We start from the raw sequence: 8,247 nt of genomic DNA, 5'->3' as shown, positions 1-8,247 counted from the left end.
GACAATGCTCACGGAGGCGAGGCCATGGGAGAATGGAGAGACTTGTGCGTGTGCCGGCAGAATGGAGAGAGAGATAAAGGGAGAATAGAGATAAAGGGAGTTGTAAAGAGATTCCTTGTAAGCTGCACAGAAAGTGTGTGTGTCTGTGTGCGTGCGTGCGTGCGTGCGTGCGTGCGTGCGTGCGTGCGTGCGTGCGTGCGTGCGTGCGTGCGTGCGTGCATCCAAGTACATCCATAAGGATGTACTTGCATTTGTATTGTATGTCTGCACTGTTGTACGTGTGCTGCTGGGAGAATATGAAGAGGTGTGCACACTTGGAGACAGTGGGGCTGGCTTATTAGGGAATCATCCCTCTTAGCCAATGATTTTGAAGAAAGAAGCAGATGTCATTTGACTGAGAAGTACCACCTCCTGATGCCAGCAGCGCATCCCCCCTCTCAGTGGAACAGAGTGCTATGCAAGAGCAAGGCTGTCACAGTTCCACCGACCGCTCCCCCTATGTCCCCCAATCTCTCTCTCTCTCTCTCTCTCTCTCTCTCTCTCGCTCTCTCTCTCTCGTGCAGGCACACTTTCTCAGCCCCACTCTCTCTGTGCTCTCACACTCTTTCCCAGCACTCCTATCTCTAACCTCCTTCCCTCTTTCTTTCTCTCCTCCTCTCTCTCCTTTGTATCTCTTTCTCCGCGACTCACAGACAGACAGAGATAGGATCTGATAAACCCCACACAGCAGCAGCGGCAGCAGCATCACCAGCGGCAGCGGCTCCCACAGTCCAGGTAAGACATGCTTTCTGATTTTATTCCCCCCTCAACCACAAGAACCACCTCTTTAAAATTTGACAAGGAAACGCGCAGCAGTTGCTGCCGCCTCTGCTGCATGCACAAAGTGATGCACATGCATTTCTCCTGTAGTTCCTCTGGTGTTCTTCAGCTGTGTTGAACTTGAGGGGGGGACTAGTGATGACTAGATTGCAAAGCTGTTCGTTTAGGAGAAGAAACCATGAGCGTCAGAGCAAAGTTGTGGCATAAGCCTTCAAGCTGTTCTCTCTCAAGGTGATTATGTAAGTGATCTTATTGCCGCTGAGCTAAGACAATTATAACTTCAGGATGCTAGCTGTATTCAATGAGAGAGAGTGTCTGTCGGGGAAGACTTCACAGGTGACTTGTGTGTGTGTGTGTGTGTGTGTGTGTGTGTGTGTGTGTGTGTGTGTGCGTGTGCGCAGACTGTGCACGCACCCGCGTGCGTGCGTGTGTGCGTGCATAAGGATGTACATGCATGTGTGTGTGTGTGTGTGTGTGTGTGTGTGTGTGTGTGTGTGTGACGCAATGTAATGCGAATGACGAACGCTGGCAGACAAATGGAAATGGAGAAATGTGGGTGGAATGCGAGAGAAAGGGTGTGAAACTAAAAAGGCAGATGACGGGGAGATGGAGTGAGACAGATAAACATCGTATTAGGTAGCTACATACAGTAGGTTTCTGGCTGATGGAATGCCAAAGGGTTGGCCAAGGGTTGGATGGACGTGGGAAGTGAGGTGTGAGAGTTCTGTGGACCCCGGCTGTTGCTCAGGTGTTCACCGCACTCCCACGGCAGCAGGTAATGAGTCCGCTGTCTATTGATTTGGACCCGCTGTTCCTCCTGGAGCGGATGTGAAGCTAAATCTAGCCGCTGATCCGGGAGATTGTGTCAGGAACCCTCTGCTGTATATTTACAGATTGTTGAGATGTGTCTTTTTGAGGTGCACAATAGGCCCTCCTATATACAGTTTTATTGCTTGTGCTATCTGAACTTTAAAAATGCCATTGACAATGAATGGAGAACGCGTGCGTGCGTGCGTGTGTGCGTGCGTGTCTTTTTTTCTAGCATACCCACCATCTTACAATTGATTTTCTTTTTTCTTTTTTTGCTGCAGACTAATTGACACAAGGTTTAACTATGTGTGCATGGAACATTAAGACTTAATGTGCAGGAGAGATGGAGGAAACGGATATAATTACATTCGGTCGGCTGCCTGTGTGACAGTGACACCGGGAAGGGCTGGGTCACGTTGGAGGTTCTAATTGCTATTCAATGATGTTCATAGCTTTGTTTTCCTTAATTCTCATTTCTTTAAAACTTAATTTGTGGCTAATTGGAATAAATGACATAGTAGCCCCCCCCCCCCCCCCCCACCACCACCTTCCTCTCACAGTACTCTCTCTCACCATCTCGCTATAGCTCTCATTTAGGAGATCTGAGAAATAAAGCACAAGCATTGCTTGCCTTTTGAAGTCATTGATAAATAATGGGGTGACACTATGTTGCAGTTGATAAATAATGTGGTGACACTATGTTGCAGTTGATAAATAATGTGGTGACACTATGTTGCAGTTGGACATTTCATAAGTGAAAGCACAGTGGCCCTAACTTATAAACCATGACTCATGATGGACTTGGCTGCAGGCTTCAAATTTCCTCACGGTGCTTCTGTATGAAGCCTTCTACCATTATGATTGATGCAGGTATTACTGGTTGGTTGAAAGCTGGTCGCTGCTGATAACCAATCTCTCAAGTTCATCTTTGGCCAGAGTTTCCTTGAAGACTAATTTCCCCTAGCCCGCGTCTGTGGATATAGGAATTTTTCATGATGGGGATTTAAATGAGTCCCGAAAATAGCTCAGAGCAAAGTTGTGTTAGACCTCATAAGTAATACAACTGTGTGCTGCTTATATTTCATTCATGACAGAGTTTGCGACGCCTGCTAGGACGGCGGGGAGAAAGGAGAGAGAAATAGCTTTGTGATTATGAAAAGACATTGGTTGTTGAGGTGAGAGAACATGCATGCTGCTGCTGCAACACTAGAGGGAAAGCTCCGCTTTCAAGATGTGTATTGGTGGAGTTACATTAGCAGTGTTGTTTTTGGCAGGATTTTTTTAGATTTAGTCAGTCTTAGTCTTTTGGATGAAATGCTTATTGGTTTTAGTCACATTTCAGTCATTTGGGCGAAATGCTTAGTCGTTTTAGTCATATTTTAGTCATTTCTACCCTTGATAGTTACTTGCACAAGCAGAGAGTGCACGTTCTGTGGTCGGCTGCGTATGTATGGTATGTATGTAGGCCTGTCCTCTGTGATCCCTAATTGGGTGTTGATGGTGACGTAATTAAGATACTGTATGTTTCAATGTTGGGTGGGTAAAACCCACGATCGGTGATCGTACTGCGGTCGGCTGGGTATGTAAGCATAACATATCGCAACGTGGAAATTTATCATGAACACAAATAGACGACTGCTAAACATTCTGCTAATGTTACAGCAGACATTGTGTGCTGCTGCTGTTTATCGAGAGACACGTTAGGGAACGTAACAACAACAGGTCTAAAAAGGCTACATTTCCCTCCATGTTTCCCAGTCAGGCAGTTACTCAAACACGGGTCAAAGGATTTCACTTGCTGCCCCGTACACACACGCTGGGCACCAGGCACTCCGTTTTATTTTCAGCTGTTTTATATTGAAAACATGTGGCCTATTTTTGCTTCAAATTGTCTATTGGTTGTACAGTTTGACCCACTAGTATGACTAAAAATGTCGAGTAGTGGAAAAGAAAGAGCAAGCAGAGAAGATGGACTTAAAGCATTCAGTTCTGTGATCTGTGACTTTAGGGGGTGCTGTTTTCCCTTCATTCCTCCAGCAGTCCACCAGCAGTGTTGCCATGTCTGCTTATTGTCTCCACCAGGCCGAAGGCATGGGGAGAAAGTATGTTTTGTGTGTGAGTCCGTCCGTGTGTACGTCCGTTTTCTGTCCAAAAATCCCGAAAATCGTTACACAGTTAGTCATGTGTTCAAGACGGATCTGTCCGATATTTCATATTCCATCCTAATTGGCTAACATTGGCTTTCAAAGTTTGCAGGATGGGCCCGTTTAGAACAAAAAGCCTCAAATCATGAACGCGGCGTGCAATTTACGTGAAATATTTCACAGACTTTCCTACTAGGCTGAGGAATATATCCCACTAGAGATCAGCGGATGAGCCTTTTTGTCACCCGAATCCGAGTGTGCATATTTATAATCCGCCCGTTATCCGCCCGAATTAATTAATGAATCCAATTTATATAGCCGCAACCATCTGCAATCCGCTGCAGGGAAGCAAAAGTCTATACTGTGTACAGTAGTATAGCCAATCTACAAACTGACAACGCGTCGCTGGATCGCTGCGACATGCTGTGAGCTTGTAGATCTGCTATTTATAACTTGTGTCACTCACCACTGCCGACAGTTAATTTACGGTTGTATATTCCCATTTCCATGGCAACAAGGCTGCCGTTCACGTTCTCACATCGCAACGAACGTCTTTTCATGTGGCATATCCAGCCCTCGCTCCCATGCAGTCCCATGGCACCAAGTCCCACGCCAAACTTATATTCTTCTCTTCTGTTTCAGTTAGTTGTACATTTCTTTCACACTCTCAGCTGCCTGTTAACCTGTTAGCAGCTAGCAAACCACTCGTTGTTGTGGTCCTTCCTTAGCCAATATAGGCGTCTAATTTGTGCCCGATGGAAAATAATAAAATACTACTAACGCACGCACCTTTTGCCTTTTAAAAACTATATTATAAGACTATAGATAGATGTAATTAATTTATTTCCATTTAAAAGTTATAAAGCCTATAGATTTATAGATATATAATATCTATAGATATAGATGCCATTAATTTATTTCCAGCATTATTTCACCCGCGGTTTATCCAATATTAATTTATAATATATTTTAATGACCCATATCCACCCTAAACTGAGGTTCACCCGCGGCAACCGCGGCAATCCACGACCCGCTGGTCTCTATATCCCGCCCTTTTCACATTGGCCCGTCAGAAATGAAGAGCTTAGTACATCCATCAGATCAAAACCACGGAGAGCGGCCTGGATTAGGAGAGACGAGGCATTCTTTCTGCAGTGGTAAACAGGGATGTGACCGGACCGTGCATGAACGAAAAGCGAAGCGTATGGTGGAGTCCAACTCAAAAAGGAAGATGGCGGCGCTGTGGGCGCCGCCATCATGGTTGACGGTGTGCGCGTGCCGTGCATGTGTGAAAGAGTAAAGTAACGGAGGGTGTGTGTGTGTGCGTGCATGCATGCAAGGTGATGGGCGTGACCAACAAGGACAGGATGCAGCAGCAGCATTTCTGATATTATTTTGCACAAACAACATTTTCATGCATTCAGTCAACGTCAGTCTTGTCCTGATTGTTATTGTTTAGTTTTTCAACGTCAGGTATTAGTCCTGGAAAAAGGGGCATTGATGTAGTCATTTACGTTATCGTTATGCCTGAAGGAAACAACACTGATTAGTTGAGTTATGTGCACTAGTTATGTGCACTAGTTATGTGCAACAACAGCATATCACCTGTACCGCACTAATGGCGTATACTGTGAAATGATTTATTTCATACACATTTAATGTGTGTGTGTGTGTGTGTGTGTGTGTGTGTGTGTGTGTGTGTGTGTGTGTGTGTGTGTGTGTGTGTGTGTGTGTGTGTGTGTGTGTGTGTGTGTGTGTGTGTGTGTGTGTGTGTGTGTGTGTGTGTGTGTGTGTGTGTGTGTGTGTGTGTGTGTGTGTGTGTGTGTGTGTGTGTGTCCAAAACAGTTACTACAAAACAGTTACTTTTCAGGAATTAATCCAATGTGGTTATTGTTTAGTCACAAGCTCCTTTAGTTTAATTTTTTTATATTTCCCATTAGTTAAATATTTGTAAAACACTTACCCTATACATTATAGGCAATAAACACTGTCAAACTATAAAATAGGGGATTCATTTATGAAAGAAAAAAAACCCTAAAAACATAAAATACGGAGATAAACGTGTTTTGTCTGACAGCAACTATACCCTGAGCTACTATGTACTACATATGTACTCCTTATGTACATACGACTTATATTATGTACACAGTATATTATACAAAGTAACCAGGTACCCAAAGAGCCATAATATGGTCAAACTTTACAGAAGTGTGGGAAAAGGGGACAAAATAAATGCTGTCTCAGCTATACCCCACTCCTCTCTCCTCCTACTCCCTCACACCAGGCCCCTGTCATTAACCCGCCGTTCAGCTTGGGGACCCAGAAAAATATCCACGTTTTCAGGAAATTAGAGCCAGAGAAATGGAAGAAGGCTGGTGCCTATTCAGTCCCGTCGAGGTTTCTCTGCTTGACAGTTCCACTCTGTCTCTTTCCACCCTCCCCCCCCCCCCCCCACCCTCATCTGCTTGTGGGCTGAGGTACCCCAGGTGTGACAGGCAGCCAGAGTAATGGGGGACATTTGACGGATGCATATTCCCAGCCTTGAATGCTTCATATAAAGGAGATCGACGGCACGGATCCGAGCTGAGGCGGGGGGACAAACTATTGGGCCGTGAATCACCACAACGAGCGGCAGTGCCTGGGCGCGCTGCTCGATTGATCTGTCACATGACTCGCGCAACCCGTCCGGCTTACTAATTGCATCCCACCCCCGACTATTGATTGAAATATGAGGGTGGCATGTCAGAACTCGTTGAAAGGCGGAGTTGTGTGTGTGTGTTTGTGCGTGTGTGTGTGCATGTGTGCGTAATTGTTTGTGCGTGGGTGTGTGTGGGGGGGGGGGGGTCTGGTGTGTGAGTGAGAGTCCACTGGTCAAGGTAATAGCATTCCCCTGTGAGTACAAGCACAAGATTTGATTTTACAAAACAAACATTCCAGAATGGAAAGGAGCAACTACTGCTTGGGTGAGGAATGAGGATGGAAGAAAAAAATGTATTGGGCCTGCATGTGTGTGATGCATCGCAGGGGGATTTGTACCGACATCGGAGGAGATTTCATGGGGATAATTAATCTTTTATAAGCCTATCAGAGCACATAAACAGAAACCAAGGCCAAGAGATTACATTACATCTTGCACAGAGCGCAGTAGTGTTTCTTTGGCAAACGGACCCCGTCTGCCACACCAGGATGCTCAAGCCAGAGTGGCTGCATGAACTCTCTTCACCATCCAGTTATGTGTCCCCCGTGGGATGATTTCATCTGTCCACTGAGAGTTTCATTTTACAGATCCATCTGGTGATGTTGCTTATGGAGCACCTATTTCCACTGGCTCCTATCGATTGGACCCTACTTGAGTTACTTGAAATCTCTCTCTCTCTCTGTCTCCCCCCCTCTCTCTCATTTTTCCAGCCACCTCCCTCTGGCCCATGGTCATGGCCCATTGTGCATCTGAAATCACACCAATCATGCCGTTAAGGTTACTGCAGATCAGTGACATGGGAGAAAACAAAAACAAACAAATCTAAAAAAATAAATGTTAACTGAAAGAAGTGAAACTCGAAAGACGAAAAATGTCCCGGAGCAAAGTGGAATGGAGCATAAATCAAATATGATTTTTTCCTATTTATTTTTATTTTTGAAATCACTGTTGTGCACAAAAGGAAGTGAATAGAGATGAAGGGAAGGTAAATTATCAATGTGCACTGCAGAATGTACATATTTAAAACGTACTGTACATTTAAGTTCATCAGCTTGACAGTAGTAGATCAATAGAAAAAATCATACTAAAATAAAATAGAGGATATGGTAACCCTAATATAATAAAAAAAATGTGACAAGCTTACATGGTACAGTACAGTACAATGCGATGCGTCACTAGCAAATAATTTACAACAGCAATTTGCCCGCCACCTACAGGGTGAATTGGAATGGTTCTTAATCCCAGGCCCTACAGCCTATTACCACAATCACAGGCAGTTTGCTCCAACCATTACAGCCCACATAAGTGCAGTTACCGCATCAAATAGCTGTGCATATAGTTTCCGGGAACTTGTTATAATGCTGTAATGCTGTTCAAGCAAACAGAGCCGGTCAAATGGGCCTTGCTGCATCAAATCGATTGGATGGTTGGACCTTTCACCAGACATGGCCGTGATAACTAAGAAGGGACGCTCGTATGTGTGTATGGAAATTTACAGCGTTGAAAAATGATATTGATCTCGGTCTTATGCTAATAGCATTTCCAACAGGCGACTGAAGAGCATAATCAATAGTTCTGATCTTGATTGAGCTTGAAGGAGAAGCACGAGGCACTTTCAGAAGAAAAGAAAACAATTCTAGAACCAAAATCTTACCTTAACAATGGAGGGCTATCTGTATAAGCTGTGGGTCTCCTTTGATCCCAGTGAGAATCACATCACGCAATTCTGTTTTCTGTTTTCTTTTTGCTTAGCTTGTTACTGAGAGATGAAAGAGG

At 44.7% G+C, this 8,247-nt stretch overlaps 1 protein-coding gene across 1 annotated transcript in view; it reads left to right on the top strand.

Moving 5' to 3' along the window:
* The first annotated feature begins 676 nt into the window (after positions 1-676).
* The window catches only part of thsd7ba (thrombospondin, type I, domain containing 7Ba), a 235,165-nt gene continuing 227,594 nt past the window's right edge, over positions 677-8,247 (top strand). The window contains exon 1 of the mRNA XM_080786436.1: positions 677-774. The gene's annotated coding sequence lies outside the window, so the exon portion shown is untranslated. The remainder of the gene's footprint in view (positions 775-8,247) is intronic.

Source organism: Protomyctophum bolini (genome assembly GCF_963924005.1).
Source record: "Protomyctophum bolini genome assembly, chromosome: 16".
Classification (NCBI taxonomy): Eukaryota; Metazoa; Chordata; class Actinopteri; order Myctophiformes; family Myctophidae; genus Protomyctophum; species Protomyctophum bolini.
This window is presented reverse-complemented; position numbering and strand designations above follow the sequence as displayed.